Source organism: Tursiops truncatus, chromosome 4, assembly GCF_011762595.2.
Source record: "Tursiops truncatus isolate mTurTru1 chromosome 4, mTurTru1.mat.Y, whole genome shotgun sequence".
Classification (NCBI taxonomy): Eukaryota; Metazoa; Chordata; class Mammalia; order Artiodactyla; family Delphinidae; genus Tursiops; species Tursiops truncatus.
In genome coordinates, this window is record NC_047037.1 from 97,273,142 (window position 1) to 97,295,524 (window position 22,383).

Here is a 22,383-nt window from a genome sequence, read left to right on the forward strand (position 1 = left end):
ATGAAAGTATGGAGAATTTCTTCAGCAAATTATACTCTGTAAAAAAACCATAAACAATCTAAAATAGAAAAATATAGTATCTAAAGTTAAGAACTCAGTGGGTGTTCTTTTTTTTAATAAAAAAAATTGTATTTACTTAGAAGCATTCAGAATGCAACTTTTCTTTTTTTTGCCGTTACAGAGTGGTATTCAGTTAACAGAACAATTATTTCGTATAAGCTGCATCAGAGACAACTGAAGATGAAAAAATTACCATTCCCATATATAACTAATTTGTGCTGTGCACCAACAAGAACCCGCTTTAAATTTCCATGCCAATTTACAACCCCCATACTGTACCAGGCAAAGTTAGTGGCTATTGAAAATACCACCAGGACAGGGCTATCTAGAGACACATTCGGTAGTATGTTAACTATGCAAAAAAAGACACTGTACAGTTTAAAAACAAATCTTACACAGCCTTACATTTCAATTTTTTTCTTTAAAAGGAGTGAGTTGTGTACAGGGGGGTTAAATGCTTTACAGACAAGAAAAAAAGACTGTGCTAGAACCAACTTATTCATCATCATCATCGTCTTCATCTACCTCCTCCTCCTCCTCATCTTCCTCCTCTTCCTTCTTTTTCTTGCTTCTTTCAGCCTTGACGACTCCCTTTTTTGCTGCATCAGGCTTCCCTTTAGCTCGATATGCAACAATATCCTTCTTGTGCTTTTCCTTCAGTTTAGCAGCCTTCTTCTCATAAGGCTGCTTGTCATCTGCAGCAGTGTTATTCCACATCTCTCCCAGTTTCTTTGCAACATCACCAATGGATAGGCCAGGATGTTCTCCTTTGATTCTTGGATGATACTCAGAACAAAACAAGAAAAAGGCCGAAGGAGGCCTCTTGGGTGCATTGGGATCCTTGAACTTCTTTTTTGTTTCCCCTTTAGGAGGGATATAAGTTTTCATGTCTCTTTCATAACAGGCGTTGTCCGCCTTTGCCATGTCTTCAAACTTTCCTTTCTCTTTAGCAGACATGGTCTTCCACCTCTCTGAGCACTTCTTAGAAAACTCTGAGAAGTTGACAGAAGCATCTGGGTGCTTCTTCTTGTGCTCCTTCCAGCAAGTTTGCACAAAGAATGCATATGATGACATTTTGCCTCTCGGCTTCTTAGGATCTCCTTTGCCCATGCTTAATTATTTTTCCTCCACGAGGCACAGAGTCGCCCAGTGCCCGTCCGGCTCTCACTTGCCCTGGCGCTGCCTCTATGGAGCTCAATGTACTGCAATCAGTGGGTGTTCTTAAGAGTAAATTAGTGAGAGAAGTATACAGAACATGTAGATTGAAAGACAAGTCACTAAAAGTATACAAAATTAAGCATGTAGAAAACATTAAAAAGGTGAATGAAGATATGTAGGATTATCTAAGGTCTAATGTACATATAATAGGAGTCACAAGAGGAAAGAGAGAAAATATGGGAAATCAGTATTTAAATTTTCTAAAACTGATGAAAGATGTCAACTGAAAGATTTAGAAAAGTCTGGGAATCGCAAGTTGAAGATAAACAAAACTACACCTAAGTATATTATAAAATCTGAAAATCAAGTACAAAGAGAAAAAACCTAAAATCAGTGCCTTAAAAATATTACTGAGAATGACATCTAATTTCTCAACAGAAATTATGGAAGCTAGAAGACAATAAAATGACATCTTTAAAATATTGAAAGAAGATAACTGCCAACTTATCATTTTATACCAAAAAATTATCCTTCAAAAGTGAAGATGATAGTTTTAGTCAAATAAAAAGTGAGGGAATTTGTCACCAGCAAGTCTACTTTTGTAAAACTAAATTGACTTTTTTTCAGGTAGAAAAATAATTCCAGATTCAGCATGGAAATATAGGAGGAAATTATGAACTCCAGAGGTGTAAAATATGTGGGCAAATAAAAGTGACTACTGACATATATAAAACAAGAATTGTAATGTCATATATATGTCATATATATATAAATAGGCATGTATATAATATATATCTCAACTGAGTTACAATGGAAATATGTCAAAAATTGTATTGCTGCAGTTAAAGGCATACTTAGAGAGAAATTGCAGCAATAAAATTTTTGATATATTTCCAGTATAATTCAGTTCAGAATGGTTTCTAATTTCTAGCCTAATTCCACTGTGGTCAGAATATATTCTCTATATAGTTGACCCTTGAACAACATGGGTTTGAACTGTGTGAGTCCACTTATATGTGGATTGTTTTCAATAAACACATATTGCAGTACTACATGATCTGTGGTTGGTTGAATCTGTAGATGCAGAACTCCAGATATAGAAAAATTACTCTAAAGTTATACATGGATGTTTGACTGTATGGGTTGGCACCCCTAGCTTGCACATTGTTTGAGGGTCAACTGCATATTGGAAAAGAAGACTAAAAATCAATTTATTTAAACTTACAACTCAAGAAGCAAGAGAACAAAAAGCAAATAAAAACTAAGAATTACATAAGGACGGAAATAATAAAGAGCAGAAATAAAATGAAAAATCAACAAAGTTAAGGGTTGGTATTTTGATAAAATTCATAAAATTGATAAACATCACAAGATTAATAAAGAAAAAAGAAGACACAAATTTTCAGAAATGAAAATGTACAGATCATAATAATCAAATGAGATGATATTATGAACACTTTCTCCAATAAATTTGATAATTTGGGTGATATGAGTTAATAATTCAAAAACCCAATAACATTAAGTTTTTCATAAGATGAAATAGAAAATTTTAAAAATCAGATATGTATTTTAAAACTTTGATTCTTAATTAGAGCATTCTCATAATCAAATTCCTAGGCAAAGATAGATTCACTGGTGAATTCTTCCAAACATTTGAGAAAGACATAACAACACTGTATAAATTCTTCCAGAGAACAGAAAAAGAGAGAACAGTTTCTTTTCTAATGCTTTTTAAGAGGAACATTTAAGAGTTCCTTAATTGAGAAAGACATAATAATAAAGAAAAATTATAAATCAAAAATTTTCATTAACACTGATGCAAAATTAAGAAAATGTTAACAAAGTCAACCCAGCAATACATAAAAAGGATGTTATATTTGCCACCAAGAAGAGTTTATTTCAGATATTCAAGGGTGGTTTAATATCACATCAACAGACTACAGAAAAACAAGAATTTACAAGAAGATTTAGCAATGCCCCTAAATACAAGGTTAGTATGCATAATTTTATAAATATTTCTATGTACCAGAAGAAAATGGAAAATTAAAACATTACCATTTATAACAACATAAAAAACCATATAACTAGCAACTAATGTAATAAATTGTGCACACTTCTACAATCAAACTACAAAACATTACTGAGAGAAATTACAGAGAATCTAAACAAATGGAGAAGCTATTCCATGTTCACAGATGGAAAACTCAATATTGTTAAGATATTAATTCTGCTCAAATGATTCTACAGATTGTGTAATCCTAATTAAAAACAACATGGTTTTTGTTCAGTGAAAATTGGAAATACAAGGGCCAAGGATACCCAAAGCATTCTTGGAGAAGAACTTAGTTGAAGGACTTACCTTGCCAGATATTAAAATTTGTTATGAAATTATAGTAACTAAGATAGTTTGGCTTTGGTAAATGGACAGATAATTGATGACTGGAATAGAATAGAGGGTCCAGAATTATACTCACTCTACTCCTGTATAATAACTTATGATTTAAAAAAAGTATGAAAAAAGTGCAGCAAAGAAAAATAGTCTCTTCAGTAAATGATGCTGTGGGTCAATTGGATATCCATATGAAAAAATAATCAAATTCAGATGGATTATACATCTAAATGTAAAAGGAAAATAATAATGCTTTTCGAGGAAAAGTCAGGCGATGATCTTGAAGCAGGCAAAGACTTTTAAACAGGACACATAAAGAACTATTTCTAAAACATTTTATCCTTATTTTTAATGGTAATTCAGTTTATATCAAAGTTAAGAGCCTCTGTAAGAGCCTCAAAGTACTCGTATCCAGAATAAAAAAGAACTCTTACAAATCAATCAGAAAAAGGAAGGTAAACCAATAGAAAGATAAACAAAGCTTAAGAAGAATCTTTAAAATAGAAGATATTCAAATAGACAATAAACTTAGAAAAAGTATCAACCTCATTAGTCGTCAGGGAGGTGCAAACTAGAAGCCACCGTATGACTGTACTACACATTATTAGAATGTTTAAGGTAGAAGGATGGAGAATACTGAGTGCTGGTGAGGATGTGAAGGAGCAGGCATCGCTGCTGTGAGGCACTGCTGGTGGGGGTCCAAATTTACACTGATACACGTGCGTTGGAAAACAGCTTGACGATACATTATACCCCACCTACATATATAACCAACAGAAACGTGTACATAGCTTCATCAAAACCCATGAACTAGATGATCTTAGTAACCCTAAGTAGTAGTTCATAGTAGTAAAGAACTGAAAACTCTTTGAGTGCCTGCAAGAGTACAATGGACTAATAAATTGTGGTATCATCACAAAACAGAATACAGCATAGTACCATGCTACTGACAAGTCTTCACCTGTGAACTCCCTTCGTAAATATGTGTAGTTGCTTCCAGAGTGTGTCTAATACTGTCAGAACATGCATTTCAGGAAGAAATGGGAGGTCCAGTCTGTGTAACTCCATGGAAGGTTTGGTACACCTCTCTGGTGAGGGGTTTGGCCTGTGAGAGGTGGTGTTCCTGTCATTTGCCAATTCAGCCTTTGTTATTCCCATGTGGTTCACCAGTATCTGAGCAGAGTTTGGCTTCATGTCAGCTGGGGACATAGGTGGTGCATCCCTTTAGTCACAAAGGCCCAAAAGTGATCAGTCAGTCCCTCCAGCCACTTGAATGGTGTTTACTCAATGATTTTATTCAATGAGATAGAATTAAAGTATGTTTAGATCCTGAAACTTTTTTTTTTGGATGGGGAGATAGGGCTGAAAAACATACTCCATCAGATGTTTGAAGAAAGCAATCTGGTGTGAGGATTCTTGCATTAAAAATCTGTCTCTGAGGCTGAAACTGCTATTTTGGTATGCTTTACTGTGGCATCTAACAGGCAGCGAGGGAAAAAAAAAAAGAAAAAGAAAAAAATAAGAGAGGGTTGTTTCTCTTCTGTGACAATGATTTAGACCCCAAACCTTGATCGTTAACTTCATCTGTAGTCAAACGAAATTTTGTAGTGTCTTTTTAAGGGCCAGGCAATTTTACCACCAAATAAAATATTTGTCTTTTATCCACATTACCATACTACTGACAAGTCCTTGCCTCAGAACTCATCATTTAGCAATGTGTAGTTGTTTCCAGAGTGTGTCTAATACTGTTGGAACAGGCGTTTCAGAAAGAAACGAGAGGCCCAGTCTGGGTGACTCTGAGGGGGGTTCAATACACCTCTCTGGTGCGGGTTTGGCCTGTGAGAGGTGATGTTCCTGTCATTTGTCAATTCAGCCTTCGTTATTCCCACGTGATTCACTGGTATCTGAACAGAGTTTGGCCTCATGTCACCTGGGGACATGGGTGGTGCATCCCTTTAGTCACAGAACGCCCAAAACTCATCAGTCCCTCCAGTTACTTTAATGATGTTTGACACTAAAAAATACTCCGTTTTTAAGAACATTAATCACACTGACTCTTTTTAAGCATAGTTTTCACAGCCCCTGGCCTAGAATGGAAATGTCACTACCGGGCATCAGCAATCACAGACTTGGCTATTTTAACAAAGTTGGGAGAAAACAGTGCTGGTGGCCAAGTGAGTTGTCCGAGTTATTAAGAGTTGTAGCAAGTAGTGATACAGTCAGGGTTAGGTTCCTGTTACTTACCACTGTTTCTGGCACCACGGCTTGTTGTGGCTGCCCAGGGGGCCTCTGGGACTCGGGAATCTGAGACTATAATGGGAGAGGGGAAGTCCAGGTCCTCCCAGAAAGGAGATGTCTCAGAGTAACCTCATGCGGCCTGCACGTGCCTGGCCCCTGTGCCAGTTTGCACTCAGCTGGAGTACCAGTTAATCCTTCCCAGGTCTGTATGGAGTTCTTGGCTTCCAACAGGGAATGCGCAATCAGGACATTGGGGCTATTTATCATGGTTTCAGGGCAGGCTCAGCTGTCTTCACTTCACATTTATTATATAACTCCTACAGAAGAAAGCAGAAGAAAGTGTCTCCAAATGGAGATGCGGTGGGCAGGGAACACAGAGGAGGAGAATCAGTACTATTTCCAGGTAGAATATTATTGGCTGAGAATCATAGGAGGTCAAAGAATTTTAGAGATGGAAAGATCACAAATATAAAGTCACCTAAATCTTTTAGCTTATATTTGTAGAAACAAAGGCTCAAATAAGGTAGGTGACTTATCTAAGTTCATAGCGATAGTTAGCTATGTCAGGATTAAGGTTTTTTTCAAAGGTTGAGTTTTCTGTTTTTCTCTCACTCTCTACCTACCTGTAATTACAACAAACACCTACCTCTGGATTTCAGCTAAGAAAATTATATTATTCTCAAAATCCCTATAATATAGGGATTACTAAAATTATGTAATATTAAGTAACTTTTTTTTTCATGCTTATTTGTTAGGTCCAGGGATTGTTTCCTTTTGGCTATAGCAAATCCATCATTATTGAGTTTCTGCACCTTAAAAATTAAGGAATTTTCTTCTCTTTCCCTCTGTTTGCCTGGCAGCATCCTCAATCAAAAACAAACACGCTGTTAATCGGTGAGAAAAAAGGAGAGAGAAAAATCTTCAAAAATTGTGTTTAGCCCCATCTGGCCTTAGAAAAACATGGGAATTGGTGATCAAGTAAATTCAGCAGGATGGCTGCCTTTCAAGGGAAACAATATCTGGATGTTTCTATGTCTAGACCACAGAGGAAAAATGCTTCCTTGGTAATTAACCCATTGAAAGCAGAACAGGCCCACGTGGCTCTGAGAAACAAATATAGAGAAGAGTTAGAAAGATGCAGTCACTGAAGATTCAGCCTACACTTGGCATTGTTGGTGATAGGCTTATAAAAGCTTGCTCACCAGTTTGTATTTGAGAGTTTTCAATCCAGAATCTAGGTAGTGTGAAGAATGAATAGGGGATGGTAAGAAGTTATTTCTTTTCTTAACCAGCCAATGGTATTTTTCATTTTACTGTCCCCATTTCACTCCCTGTTTGCATGCCACTGCTAAGAGTCTTGTAGAAACCTCCTTCCTCCTGGAGTAAGAAGCAGGGACCCTGTAGTTCAAGCCTTAAGGACATTTTCACTGAGAATTAAAAGATGAGAAGGTTACTTAGACAAGTGGTTTGTCTGGGTGCTGGAGAGGAAATTTATGTGAATCCTGGTAGAATTATGGATCACAGTTCAATTAGATAATCTCAGTCTTTGAGTTCTGCATCATTTGTAAAAGCTGGATGTGAGTTGATGTATCAATACATCATTACCCACATAGATAATTTATATTAAAAAATATTTTGGAGGCAAAGGCCAGATTGCAATCAAATATTTTGAACTTCTTATGTACACATTACACATTAACATTCATAGAAAAGGAAAGGGTTCCTTTTACTTCAAGTTTCCTAAGTATAATTTGCATATCCCTTCCATAAGCATTTATTAAATGCTGATGCATACTCACAGAGATGTTTAAAATCATGGGGATCCAAAGAGATAAACACACAGTGTTTACTCCTGAAATGTAGTCTGTATTTAGAAACAAAATACATACAAAAACCAAATGTACACCTTATCATTAATATGTAAATAACATAACAGTGCTGAGAAATACACAGTAGAAGCATGGCTAGAATGTGTTGAAGATAGCTGGAAAAGGATTTTTATAAACTTCAGTTAATTGACAAAAGAATGGTATAAGGAATGTTGAAAGAAAAAAAGATCACTCAAACTAATCTCCTAGTTTCATTCCCTTGCAAGCCTTTTCTATATTCAGGCATAATTTTGGAAATCTCCAGTGGAGCACGAGTCCATCCCTGATGTAGCTTTGCCTTCCTTTCCAGTCTCTTCCACACCTTGTGCCTTCTTTCCTGCCTCCCTCTTGTGAAAGCCCCCCCCCCCCGCCCCTTTCTCTACCATGTAGCTCTTCATTGTGGGACCTTCAGCTTTTGCCTAGGATCCTCTTTTTCAGCACCATATTCCATCTCCCCTTCCTTCACCTCTTTGAAGCTTTGGCACTGCATCTTCCAAGAATTCTTCCTGAAACTTTTACTCTTCCTCCTCCTCTCCTGTTTCTTTGTCTTTTCCTAATCTGACTTCCTCCCTCCTCCCACAGTTTGTATTAAATGAACCTCTTTGGTAAACCTATAGAAATCCTTGACAATTTTAATCTGTGTATTGGCCATATTAGATTTTAATGATCGATTTCTGTGTCTGTCCTTCCAGCTATGATGTGAGCACTTTGAAAAGAGGAATCATCTCTTATTAATGTTATATTCTTTAGTGTCTGTGTCAATAGAAAGAGTTCCATAAAGTTTGTTGAATGAACCAACAAAGGAACCTCATATATAGTACTGAATTAAAAAATACACAGACTCTGCCCTCAGGGATTTTATAACCTAGTAGAGAAGATAGACAACCCACAAACATGACTACAAGTCCTCTAATGCAGTGAAGCAAATAAAATGAGTTTTGAGATAGAGAATAATGGAGCAGATTGCTTTAGTTGAGAGATTATAAAAGTTAGGTTGGAATGGAATCCACTGTGGCTGGTTCTAGAAGAAAGGGAATTTATCGACATATAAAACATGGCTCACAGAGTCTTTGGGAAACTTAGGGAGCCAGGAACAATATCCAGTCACATTACACGGGGCTGCTCCAGCAAGAGCAGCTAGCCACCATCACTTGGCTCCCAAAATACAGCTTTAACAACCCCCCACTTCCTCAGTGATGCTCAGGATGGGCTCTCAGGATATCCACAATTACTGCCCTGAAGTGCTTGGCACTTCCGTCACCTGCTTTCAGAAAGGCAAGTTGTAGTGAGACCAATTCCTCATGTTGGTACCTTCCCAGTGGAAGGCTAACTCTGGTGCAAGTGACTGGCAGATTCTGGGTCACAGATCTGCATTCCTCCTGCCATTACAGCTGGGAGGTTGAATTTTGATATCTACCTTGAAGAGGCAGGACTTATAATACAGGGATCTCCTACATTATGAGAATTTCCATTAATATAAAAGAAGAGTCAAGAGATGCTAAATAGCAACACATATATCTATTGTTCCTGCAGGTCATTAAAGAGCTATCTGAGAAGGTAGCATGAAGGTTACCTGAAGGAGGACAAAGAACTCACCAGGCAAAATAACCAGAGGTTAGAAGAAAATGTAAAATGTTTTATTTATGGCAGGGAAATTCTCATCAGCTTCCAGAAACTGAAAGAATTCTGTATGGCTGAAGAGTGATCAGTAATGGAGAGGGGGGCCTGTGATGAGATTAGAGAGGGGACCAATGAGTAAAAGCATAGTGGTAAGATGTGAAAGAGTTTGTATTCTAAGTTCTATAGGAAGCCCTTAACGGTTTGAAGCCAGAGGCATGAGATGATCCAATGTATACTTTGCGAAGTTTAGACTGACTTGTATGTGGAGATTAGGTTGAAAAGGGGCAAGAGAGGGAATGGGAAGAGTCTAGCAAGGAGTCTAGGGATTCTCCAGGTGAGAGATGAATGTGGCTTAGACTGAGGTGTTGGCAGTGGTTAAAAGCCAAGTGGGGAGAATTTGAGATATAACTTGGAGGTTAAAATGTTTGCACTTAATGCTAATCCATATTGTGAGTGGCTGGTAATAAAGAAGATATTAGGAAGGACTCCTAGGTTTCTAATTTTAGAACTGCTGGATGGATTCCTGAAAAGGGGAAGACTGGAGAAGGATCATATTTGGAGGAGGAGGGTGTTGGTTGAGTTTTAAGAGTTTGATTTGGAACATTGTAGTGGATACTGAGATTGACCACCCAGATCCCCCTTTAATGAAGAACTTGTTGCTCCAGCTGTGAAAGTGCTGACAGAAGACAACCTTCACCTGTCAGTCCCTTTAGGTATCCTTTCAGAAAGCCACATCACACAGTGTCACACAGCTTCTGGGGATGTGGGAGTGTGCACATCAATGACTGATAAAAGGCTGGCCATCTTGATCCAAAAGGGGACAATCTTTAAGGTGCCTCTAGATCCACAGCTCCTCATGGGCTTAGCCAACACTGTGATTGGCCCTGCTTCTCCCTTTTTTCATGCCTGCTTTCTACAAGCATTGATTCCAGAAACTTCTGGTAATCATCCTGTGTACTAAACACTGTTTTAGACTCTGATAATAATGATCCCATCACTGGTGTTAGGTAGATCACAGAGGTCCCTGGAACAACCATCTAGGTGTTGAAAGTTTTACTGGGGTGCATTGAGATGGCATAGCAGTATAAGGGAATCCATTAGTTAGTTCCATATAACAGACATTTGAAAAACGTGGGAAATGGAAACTAAAATAACATAAAAATTGGGTGGCTATTGCTAAGCTCAACTGATGCAGATAAGAAAAAAAAGAGCATTTTAGAGGGCTTCCTTGGAGTCATACAAAGAAGGTCTAACCTCTTGTGAGAGGATAGTGGAGAAAACAGAACCTAGCTGAGGGTTTAATTGGCTGAACCCCAAAGGAGGGAAGATTAAACTCCCAATCAAGGCAGTTCTGCTCTGCAGTCAGTGCTCTGGTGAGGAAATAATAGGATCTTGATTCATTGTATGGGAACATCTGGATTTATAGCATGGGGATATAAATTTGTTACTTATGAGCATAAAAATAACATTTAAAATCATGGGGGTAGATATTCTCACCCTAGTGAGAGAGGGTAGATATAGAAGAAATGAGCTCAGGACTGACCTCCAGTCTTAAAGTCCAACTGCAAAAGTTCAATATTGAAAGAGGATCTTACAAAGGAGATTGAAACAAGTGCTAAGAGATCAAAGGAAAACTGGGGAATGTGTATCATGGAAACCAAGAGAAGAGAGAGTTCCAAAAATATATGAAAAGAAAGGAGGTATATGTAATGTTGCTAAAAGGTGAATGAATTTCAAACACACTGCACTAAGTGAAAGAAATCAAAACGCTATATACTGTTTGATTTCATTATGACATTCTTACAAAGACAAAACTACAGGAATAGAAAGATTAGTGTACTACAGGTTGAACATGAGGGTGAGTATACTACAAAGTAGTACAGAGGATTCTGGAGAATCATAGAATTATTCTATATATTAACAGTTGTTTGTGTATGTGTTTCTTAAGACTTGCAGAACTCTGCTACAACTGTACATATTGTGTATATCAGTAATTTGACCTTTTTTAGTGCTGTATTGAAGTCTATTGTGTGGACCCTACTTGACAAATTATGGGTTGTTTCAAATTGTTGGTGATTATAAATAAAATTATTTGTGTATACTTTTCAGTGTGAACATGAGGAGGTTACTTTGTCATATGGTAATTGTACATTTAACTTTATAATAAACTCCTGAACTGTTTTTCATCCTGAACTACTTTGCAATCCCACCAACAAGATATGAGATTTCCAGGTGCCTTAAATCATTGTCATCACAGGTTGAAAATTTATTTTAGTTGTTGTAAGAAATGTTTAATGACATCTCATTGTAGTTTGCATTTCCAAAATGACTGTGGGCATAGTTTCATGTGCTTATTTGCCATAAGTTTGCCTTACTTGGTTATGTCTGTTTTGCCCATTTTTTATTGGATTGTTCATTTTCTTAATATTGAGTTTTGAGTTATTTACATAATCTAGATCTAAGTCCTTTATCAAAAATGTGATTTGCAATATTTTCTCCCATTAGCTGTTTCATTCTCTTAACTGTGTCCTTTGAGGAGAAGTTGTAATTTTGATAATATTTACCCTGTGTATAAAATTCTTTGTAGATGGTATTTGTCTTTTGCATTCTAAAGATGTCACTCTTTCCGGGAAGATGGCGGAAGAGTAAGACGCGGAGATCACCTTCCTCCCCACAGATACACCAGAAATACATCTACGCGTGGAACAACTCCTACGGAGCACCTACTGAACTCTGGCAGAAGACCTCAGACCTCCCAAAAGGCAAGGAACCCCCCACGTACCTGGTTAGGGCAAAAGAAAAAACTAAACAGAGACAAAAGGATAGGGACGGGTCCTGCACCAGCGGGAGGGAGCTGTGAAGGAGGAAAAGTGTCCACACACTAGGAAGCCCCTTCGCGGGTGGAGACTTCGGGAGGCGGAGTGGGGGAGCTTGGGAGCCGCGGAGGAGACCACAGCAACAGGGGTGCGGAGGGCAAAGCGGACAGATTCCAGCGCAGAGGATCGGGCCGACCGGCACTCACCAGCCGAGAGGCTTGTCTGCTCGCCCGCCGGGGTGGGCGGGGCTGGGAGCTGAGGCTCCGGCTTTTGTCGGAGCGCCGGGAGAGGACTGAGGTTGGCGGCGTGAACACAGCCTGCAGGGCGTTAGTGCACCGCGGCTAGCCGGGAGAGAGTCCGGGGGAAAAGTCTGGACCTGCCGAAGAGGCAAGAGACTTTTACGTCCCTCTTTGTTTCCTGGTGCACGAGGAGAGAGGATTAAGAACGCTGCTTGAGAGAGCTCCAGGGACAGGCTCGAGCCGCGGCTAAAAGTGCGGAGCCCAGAGACAGACATGAGACGCTAAGGCCGCTGCTGCCGTCACCAGGAGGCCTGTGTGCAAACACAGGTAACTAGCCACACGCCCTTCCGGGGAGCCTGTGCAGCCCGCCACTGCCAGGGTCCCGGGATCCAGGGACAACTTCCCCGGGAGAACGCAAGGCGCGCCTCAGGCTGCAACCACACGCCGGCCTCTGCCGCCGCAGGCCCGCCCCTCACTCCGTGACCCTCCCTACCCCCCGGCCTGAGTGAGCCAGAGCCTCCGAATCAACGGCTCCTTTAACCCCGTCCTGTCTGAGCAAAGAACAGACGCCCTCCGGCGACCTACACGCACAGGCGGGACCAAATCCAAAGCTGAGCCCCTGGGAACTGTGAGAACAAAGAAGAGAAAGGGAAATCTCTCCCAGCAGCCGCAGAAGCAGCGGATTAAAGCTCCACAATCAACTTGATATACCCTGCATCTGTGGAATACCTGAATAGACAAGGAATCATCCCAAATTAAGGAGCCCTGTGGATGAAAGGCTCTTGGTGCTGCAGCCAGGAGTCAGTGCTGTGCCTCTGAGGTGGGAGAGCCAACTTCAGGACACTGGTCCACAAGAGGCCTCCCAGCTGCACATAATATCAAACAGCAAAAATCTCCGAGTGATCTCCATCTCAACGCCAGAACCCAGCTTCACTCAACGACCAGCAAGCTACAGTGCTGGACATCCTATGCCAAACAACTAGCAAGACAGGAACACAACCCCACCCATTAGCAGAGAGGCTGCCCAAAATCATAATAAGTCTACAGACACCCCAAAACACACCACCAGACGTGGACCTGCCCACCAGAAAGACAAGATCCAGCCTTATCCACCAGAACACAGGCACTAGTACCCTCCACCAGGAAGCCTACACAACCCACTGAACCAACCTTAGCCACTGGGGACAGACACAAAAAACAACAGGAACTACGAACCTTCAGCCTGCAAAAAAGGAGACCCCAAACACAGTAAGATAAGCAAAATGAAAAGACAGAAAAACACACAACAGATGAAGGAGCAAGATAAAAACCCACCAGACCTAACAAATGAAGAGGAAATAGGCAGTCTACCTGAAAAAGAATTCAGAATAATGATAGTAAGGTTGATCTGAAATCTTGGAGATAGAATGGACAATAGAATGGACAAAATTCAAGAATCAGTTAACAAGGACCTAGAAGAACTAAAGATGAAACAAGCAACGATGAACAACACAATAAATGAAATTAAAAGTACTCTAGATGGGATCAATAGCAGAATAACTGAGGCAGAAGAACACATAAGTGACCTGGAAGATAAAATAGTGGAAATAACTACTGCAGAGCAGAATAAAGAAAAAAGAATGAAAAGAATTGAGGACAGTCTCAGAGACCTCTGGGACAACATTAAATGCACCAACATTCGAATTATAGGGGTCCCAGAAGAAGAAGAGAAAAAAAAAGGGACTGAGAAAATATTTGAAGAGATTATAGTTGAAAACTTCCCTAATATGGGAAAGGAAATAGTTAATCAAGTCCAGGAAGCACAGAGAGTCCCATACAGGATAAATCCAAGGAGAAATACGCCAAGACACATATTAATCAAACTGTCAAAAATTAAATACAAAGAAAACATATTAAAAGCAACAAGGGAAAAACAACAAATAACACACAAGGGAATCCCCATAAGGTTAACAGCTGATCTTTCAGCAGAAACTCTGCAAGCCAGAAGGGAGTGGCAGGACATATTGAAAGTGTTGAAGGAGAAAAACCTGCAACCAAGATTACTCTACCCAGCAAGGATCTCATTCAGATTTGATGGAGAAATTAAAACCTTTACAGACAAGCAAAAGCTGAGAGAGTTCAGCACCACCAAACCAGCTCTACAACAACTGCTAAAGGAACTTCTCTAGGCAAGAAACACAAAAGAAGGAAAAGACCTACAATAACGAACCCAAAACAATTAAGAAAATGGGAATGGGAACACACATATCGATAATTACCTTAAATGTAAATGGACTAAATGCTCCCACCAAAAGACACAGATTGGCTGAATGGATACAAAAACAAGACGCATATATTTGCTGTCTACAAGAGACCCACTTCAGACCTAGAGACACATACAGACTGAAAGTAAGGGGATGGAAAAAGGTATTTCATGCAAATGGAAACCAAAAGAAAGCTGGAGTAGCAATTCTCATATCAGACAAAATAGACTTTAAAACAAAGACTATTAGAAGAGACAAAGAAGGACACTACATAATGATCAAGGGATCGATCCAAGAGGAAGATATAACAATTGTAAATATTTATGCACCCAACATAGGTGCACCTCAATACATAAGGCAAATACTGACAACCATAAAAGGGGAAATCGACAGTAACACATTCATAGTAGGGGACTTTAACACCCCACTTTCACCAATGGACAGATCATCCAAAATGAAAATAAATAAGGACACACAAGCTTTAAATGATACATTAAATGAGATGGAGTTAATTGATATTTATAGGACATTCCATCCAAAAACAACAGAATACACATTTTTCTCGAGTGCTCATGGAACATTCTCCAGGACAGATCATATCTTGGGTCACAAATCAAGCCTTGGTAATTTAAGAAAATTGAAATTGTATCAAGTATCTTTTCCGACCACAACGCTATGAGACTCGATATCAATTACAGGAGAAGATCTGTAAAAAATACAAACACATGGAGGCTAAACAATACACTACTTAATAACGAAGTGATCACTAAAGAAATCAAAGAGGAAATAAAAAAATACCTAGAAACAAATGACAATGGAGACACGACGACTCAAAATCTATGGGATGCAGCAAAAGCAGTTCTAAGAGGGAAGTTTATAGCAATACAGTCTTACCTTAAGAAACAGGAAACATCTCGAATAAACAACCTAACCTTGCACCTAAAGCAATTAGAGAAAGAAGAACAAAAAAACCCCAAAGTTAGCAGGAGGAAAGAAATCATAAAAATCAGATCAGAAATAAATGAAAAAGAAATGAAGGAAATGATAGCAAAGATCAATAAAACTAAAAGCTGGTTCTTTGAAAGGATAAACAAAATTGATAAACCATTAGCCAGACTCATCAAGAAAAAAAGGGAGAAGACTCAAATCAATAGAATTAGAAATGAAAAAGGAGAAGTAACAACTGACACTGCAGAAATACAAAAGATCATGAGAGATTACTACAAGCAACTCTATGCCAATAAAATGGACAACCTGGAAGAAATGGACAAATTCTTAGAAAGGCACAACCTGCCAAGACTGAATCAGGAAGAAATAGAAAATATGAACAGACCAATCACAGGCACTGAAATTGAAACTGTGATTAAAAATCTTCCAACAAGCAAAAGCCCAGGACCAGATGGCTTCACAGGCGAATTCTATCAAATATTTAGAGAAGAGCTATCACCTATCCTTCTCAGACTCTTCCAAAATATAGCAGAGGGAGGAACACTCCCCAACTCATTCTACGAGGCCACCATCACCCTGATACCAAAACCAGACAAGGATGTCACAAAGAAAGAAAACTACAGGCCAATATCACTGATGAATATAGATGCAAAAATCCTCAACAAAATACTAGCAAACAGAATCCAACAGCACATTAAAAGGATCATACACCATGATCAAGTGGGGTTTATTCCAGGAATGCAAGGATTCTTCAATATACGCAAATCAATCAACGTGATACACCATATTAACAAATTGAAGGAGAAAAACCATATGATCATCTCAATAGATGCAGAGAAAGCTTTTGACAAAATTCAACACCAATTTATGATAAAAACCCTGCAGAAAGTAGGCATAGAGGGAACTTTCCTCAACGTAATAAAGGCCATATATGACAAACCCACAGCCAACATTGTCCTCAATGGTGAAAAACTGAAAGCATTTCCACTAAGATCAGGAACAAGACAAGGTTACCCACTCTCACCACTCTTATTCAACATAGTTTTGGAAGTTTTAGCCACAGCAATCAGAGAAGAAAAGGAAATAAAAGGAATCCAAATCGGAAAAGAAGAAATAAAGCTGTCACTGTTTGCAGATGACATGATACTATACATAGAGAATCCTAAAGATGCTACCAGAAAACTACTAGAGCTAATCAGTGAATTTGGTAAAGTAGCAGGATACAAAATTAATGCACAGAAATCTCTGGCCTTCCTATACACTAATGATGAAAAATCTGAAAGTGAAATCAAGAAAACACTCCCATTTACCATTGCAACAAAAAGAATAAAATACCTAGGAATAAACCTACCTAAGGAGACAAAAGACCTGTATGCAGAAAATTATAAGACACTGATGAAAGAAATTAAAGATGATACAAATAGATGGAAAGATATACCATGTTCTTGGATTGGAAGAATCAACATTGTGAAAATGACTCTACTACCCAAAGCAATCTACAGATTCAATGCAATCCCTATGAAACTACCACTGGCATTTTTCACAGAACTAGAACAAAAAATTTCACAATTTGTATGGAAATACAAAAGACCCCGTATAGCCAAAGCAATCTTGAGAACAAAAAATGGAGCTGGAGGAATCAGGCTTCCTGACTTCAGACTATACTACAAAGCTACAGTAATCAAGACAGTATGGTACTGGCACAAAAACAGAAATATAGATCAATGGAACAGGATAGAAAGCCCAGAGAGAAACCCACGCACATATGGTCACCTTATCTTTGACAAAGGAGGCAGAAATGTACAGTGGAGAAAGGACAGCCTATTAAATAAGTGGTGCTGGGAAAACTGGACAGGTACATGTAAAAGTATGAGATTAGATCACTCCCTAACACCATACACAAAAATAAGCTCAAAATGGATTAAAGACCTAAATGTAAGGCCAGAAACTATCAAACTCTTAGAGGAAAACATAGGCAGAACACTCTATGACATAAATCACAGCAAGGTCCTTTTTGACCCACCTCCTGAACAGGAGGTAAACAAATGGGACCTAATGAAACTTAAAAGCTTTTGCGCAGCAAAGGAAACCATAAAGAAGACCAAAAGACAACCCTCAGAATGGGAGAAAATATTTGCAAATGAAGCAACTGACAAAGAATTAATCTCCAAAATTTATAAGCAGCTCATGCAGCTTAATAACAAAAAAACAACCCAATCCAAAAATGGGCAGAAGACCTAAATAGACATTTCTCCAAAGAAGATATACAGAGTGCCAACAAACACATGAAAGAATGCTCAACATCACTAATCATTAGAGAAATGCAAATCAAAATTACAATGAGATATCATCTCACACCAGTCAGAATGGCCATCATCAAAAAATCTAGAAACAATAAATGCTGAAGAGGGTGTGGAGAAAAGGGAACCCTCTTACACTGTTGGTGGGAATGTAAATTGATACAGCCACTATGGAGAACAGTATGGAGGTTCCTTAAAAAGCTACAAATAGAACTACCATATGACCCAGCAATCCCACTACTGGGCATATACCCTGAGAAAAGCATAATTCAAAAAGAGTCATGTACCAAAATGTTCATTGCAGCTCTATTTACAATAGCCCAGAGATGGAAACAACCTAAGTGTCCATCATCGGATGAATGGATAAAGAAGATGTGGCACATATATACAATGGAATATTACTCAGCCATAAAAAGAGACGAAATTGAGCTATTTGTAATGAGGTGGATAGACCTAGAGTCTGTCATACAGAGTGAAGTAAGTCAGAAAGAGAGAGACAAATACTGTATGCTAACACATATATATGGAATTTAAGAAAAAAAAAAGTCATGAAAAACCTAGGGGTGAAACAGGAATAAAGACACAGACTTACTAGAGAATGGACTTGAGGCCATGGGGAGGGGGAAGGGTAAACGGTGACAAAGCGATAAAGAGGCATGGACATATATACACTACCAAACATAAGGTAGATAGATAGTGGGAAGCAGCTGCATAGCACAGGGAGATCAGCTCGGTGCTTTGTGACCGCCTGGAGGGGTGGGATAGGGAGGGTGGGAGGGAGGGAGACGCAAGCGGGAAGAGATATGGGAATATATGTATATATATAACTGATTCATTTTGTTGTGAAGCTGAAACTAACATACCATTGTAAAGCAATTATACTCCAATAAAGATGTTAAAAAAAATAAAAATAAAAATGTCACTCCATTGTTTCCAGCTTTCATAGATTTTAGTGAGAAGTCTGCTGTAATTTTGGTTAAAGTTATTCTGTATATCTTTTTCTCTACTTCCTTCAGGATTTTCTCTGTATTTGGTTTTCAGCCAAAATCATTCTGTGTAAATTTCTTTTTAAAAAGCCTATTTGGTGTTTTTGAGCTTCTTGGAATTATAGTTTGGTAACTGTCAATAATTTTGGAAAATTTTTGGCATAAGCTCTTTAAATATTTCTGTTCTGTCTTTCTAACATTTCTTTTTAAAAAAATTTTATTGAAGTATAATTGATTTACAATGTTGTGTTTAATTTCTGTTGTACAACAAGGTGACTCAGTTATACATATATATATTCTTTTTAATATTCTTTTCCATTATTGTTTATCACAGGGTACTGAATATAATTCCCTGTGCTATACAGTGGGACTCTTTCCGACATTTCAGTTTCACTTGTTTAGAATTTTTGGTTTGTACCACAGCTCTGGGGTGTTCTGTATTTTTCTTTTTTCTTTTAAAATTCACTCTCTTTGGGCTTCCCTGGTGGCGCAGTGGTTGAGAGTCTGCCTGCTGCTGCAGGGGACGTGGGCTCGTGCCTCGGTCTGGGAGGATCCTGCATGCCACGGAGCGGCTAGGCCCGTGAGCCATGGCCGCTGAGCCTGCGCGTCCAGAGCCTGTGCTCCATGGCGGGAGAGGCCACAACACTGAGAGGCCCGCATACAGAAAAAAAAAAAAATTCAGTCTCTTTAACAAACTTATGGTTACCAAAGGGGAAGGGGTGTGAGATGAACTGGGTGATTGGGATTTACATACCTACACTACTATGTATAAAGTAGATAACTAATGAGAACCTACTGTATAGCACAGGGAACTCTACTCAATGCTCTGTGGTAACCTAAATGGGAAGGAAATCTAAAAAAGAGCTGGATATATGTATACATATAACTGATTCACTTTGCAGCACAGCAGAAACTAACATAACATTGTAAAGCAACTATACTCCAATAAAAATTAATTAGAAAATTCAGTCTCTTTACTTTTTGTGCTTTAGTTTGGGTAATATTTATTGACTCCTCTTCATGATCATTGATTATTTCCTGAGTTATGTCAGGTTGACTGATGAGACTTTTGAAGAAGTCTTATAGTTCTGATGCAGATTTTTAATTAGTTGGTGTACTGAATCTAGTAATCTTTTCTCTATTAATATATATATTTAAAATGGGATTGTTCTAATAGTTTCTTATCTTGTACTGCCCCATTTGGGGTTTGTTATTAAGCTTTTCCTAGCCTCATAAAATAAATTGGCAGTTTCCTCTTCTTAATCAATGAAGCAGTTTGTATTTTATAGGTATTACTTGTTCCATGGAAGTTTTTTTTCCTACATCTTTTTTGTAAAGTTATTGTATTCTGATGTTATTGTGGGGAAGAGTTTTTTAGGTGAAATTTACATAATATAGAGTTAACTGTTTTAAAGTGTACTATTCGGTGGAAATTAGGGTAAAATTCAGTAGTATTTAGTATACTGATAATGTTGTACAACCACCAGCTCTTTGTAGTTTCAAAATTTTTACCTCATTCTATAAAAACACCTCATATACCTTAAGTAATTACTCTCCAATCCCCTCTTTCCATATCGCCTGGGAAACTTTAATATGCCTTATATCTTGATAGATTTGCCTATTCTGTATGTGTCATATAAAAGGAATCATATAATATGTGACCTTTATAATACCTGACTTCTTTTACTTAGCATAATGTTTCTGAGATTGATCCAACTTATAGCATGTATCAGTACTATGTTTCTTTTTATAGCTGAATAATATTCCATTGTTTGAATATACCAGTATACAACAATTTGTTTAGTCATTTGTCCATTGATGAACATTTGGGTTATTTCTACCTTTCAGCTATGATGAATTATGCTGCTATGAAAATGTGGGCCCAGTTATTGTGTGGATGTATGTTTTCATTTCTCTTGAAATGAAATATATCTAGAGGTGGGATTATTGGGTCATGTGGTAATTCTGTGTTTAACTTTTTGAGGAATAGGCAACTGCTTTTCATAGCAGCTGTATCATTATATATTCTCATCAGCAATCTATGAGGGTTCCAATTCTCGACATCCTTGCCAGTAATTGTTATTTTACATTTTCTTGATTAAAGTCATCCTAGTGGGTGTGAAATGGTATCTCATTGTGTTTTTTTTAAAATAAATTTATTTGCTTATTTATTTATTTATTTATGGCTGCGTTCGGTCTTTGTTGCCGCACACAGGCTTTCTCTGGTTGCGGTGAGCAGGGTTTACTCTTCATTGTGGTGCATGGGCTTCTCATTGAGGTGGCTTCTCTTGTTGCAGAGCACGGGCTCTAGGCATATGGACTTCAGTAGTTGTGGCATGCAGGATCAGTAGTTATGGCTTGAGGGCTCTAGAGTGCAGGCTCAGTAATTGTGGCACACGGACTTAGTTGCTCCACGGCATGTGAGATCTTCCTGGACCAGGGATCAAACCCATGTCCCCTGCATTGGCAGGGGGATTCTTAACCACTGCACCACCAGGGAAGTCCCCTCATTGTGGTTTTGATTTGCATTTACTTAATGATAGATAATGATGGAGACCTTTTCATGTGCCAATGGAGAATTTATAGATCTTTGGAGAAATATCTGTTTAAGTTCTGGCTCATGCTTTTTTGTTTTTAATAATTTATTTTTTCTAATTAAAAAATATTTAAAACATTGAAGTATACTTGATTTACAATATTATATTAGTTCCAGGTGTACAACGTAGTCATTCAATATTTTTATAGATTATCCTCCATTTAAAGTTATTATAAAATAATGGCTATATTTCCCTGTGCTTCACAATATATCCCTGTTACTGATTAATTTTCTACATGGTGATTTTTGCCTCAACCCCCTGCACATATCTTGTCCCTACCCCCTTTCCTTTCCCCCTGGTAACCACTAGTTCTATATATCTGTGAATGTGTTTCTGTTTTGTTATATTCATTCATTTGTTTTATTTTTTATATTCCACATATTAGTGATAACATACAGTATTTGTCTTTCTCTGACTTATTTCACTAAGCATAAATACCCTCCAGGTCCATTCATGTTGTTGCAAATGGCAAAATTTCAGTGTTTTATATGGCTGACTAGTATTCCATTATATGTGTGTGTGTGTATATACACACACATAACATCTTCTTTATGTGTAATGGACACTTAGGTTTCTTCCATATCTTGTGTATTGTAAATAATGCTGCTAAAAACATAGGGGTACATGAATATGAATTACAGTTTTTGTTTTCTTTGAATATATGCCAGGAGTGCAACTGCTGGATCATATAGTAGTTCGATTTTTAGTTTTTTGAAGAACCTTCAGGCTGTTTTCCATAGTGGCTGCACTAATTTACATTCCCACCAACAGTGTACTAGGGTTCCCTTTCTCTGCATCCTTGCCAACATTTCTTACTTCTGGTCTTTTTGACAGTAGCCATTCTGAAAGGTGTGAGGTGCTATCTCATGGTGGTTTTGATTTGCATTTCTCTAATGATTAGTGATGTTAAGCATTTTTCAT

The 22,383-nt window shown here is 38.2% G+C and overlaps 1 pseudogene; it reads right to left on the minus strand.

Moving 5' to 3' along the window:
- Positions 1-540: 540 nt before the first annotated feature.
- LOC101340062 (high mobility group protein B1 pseudogene) lies at positions 541-1,241 on the minus strand (annotated as a pseudogene).
- Positions 1,242-22,383: the final 21,142 nt, after the last annotated feature.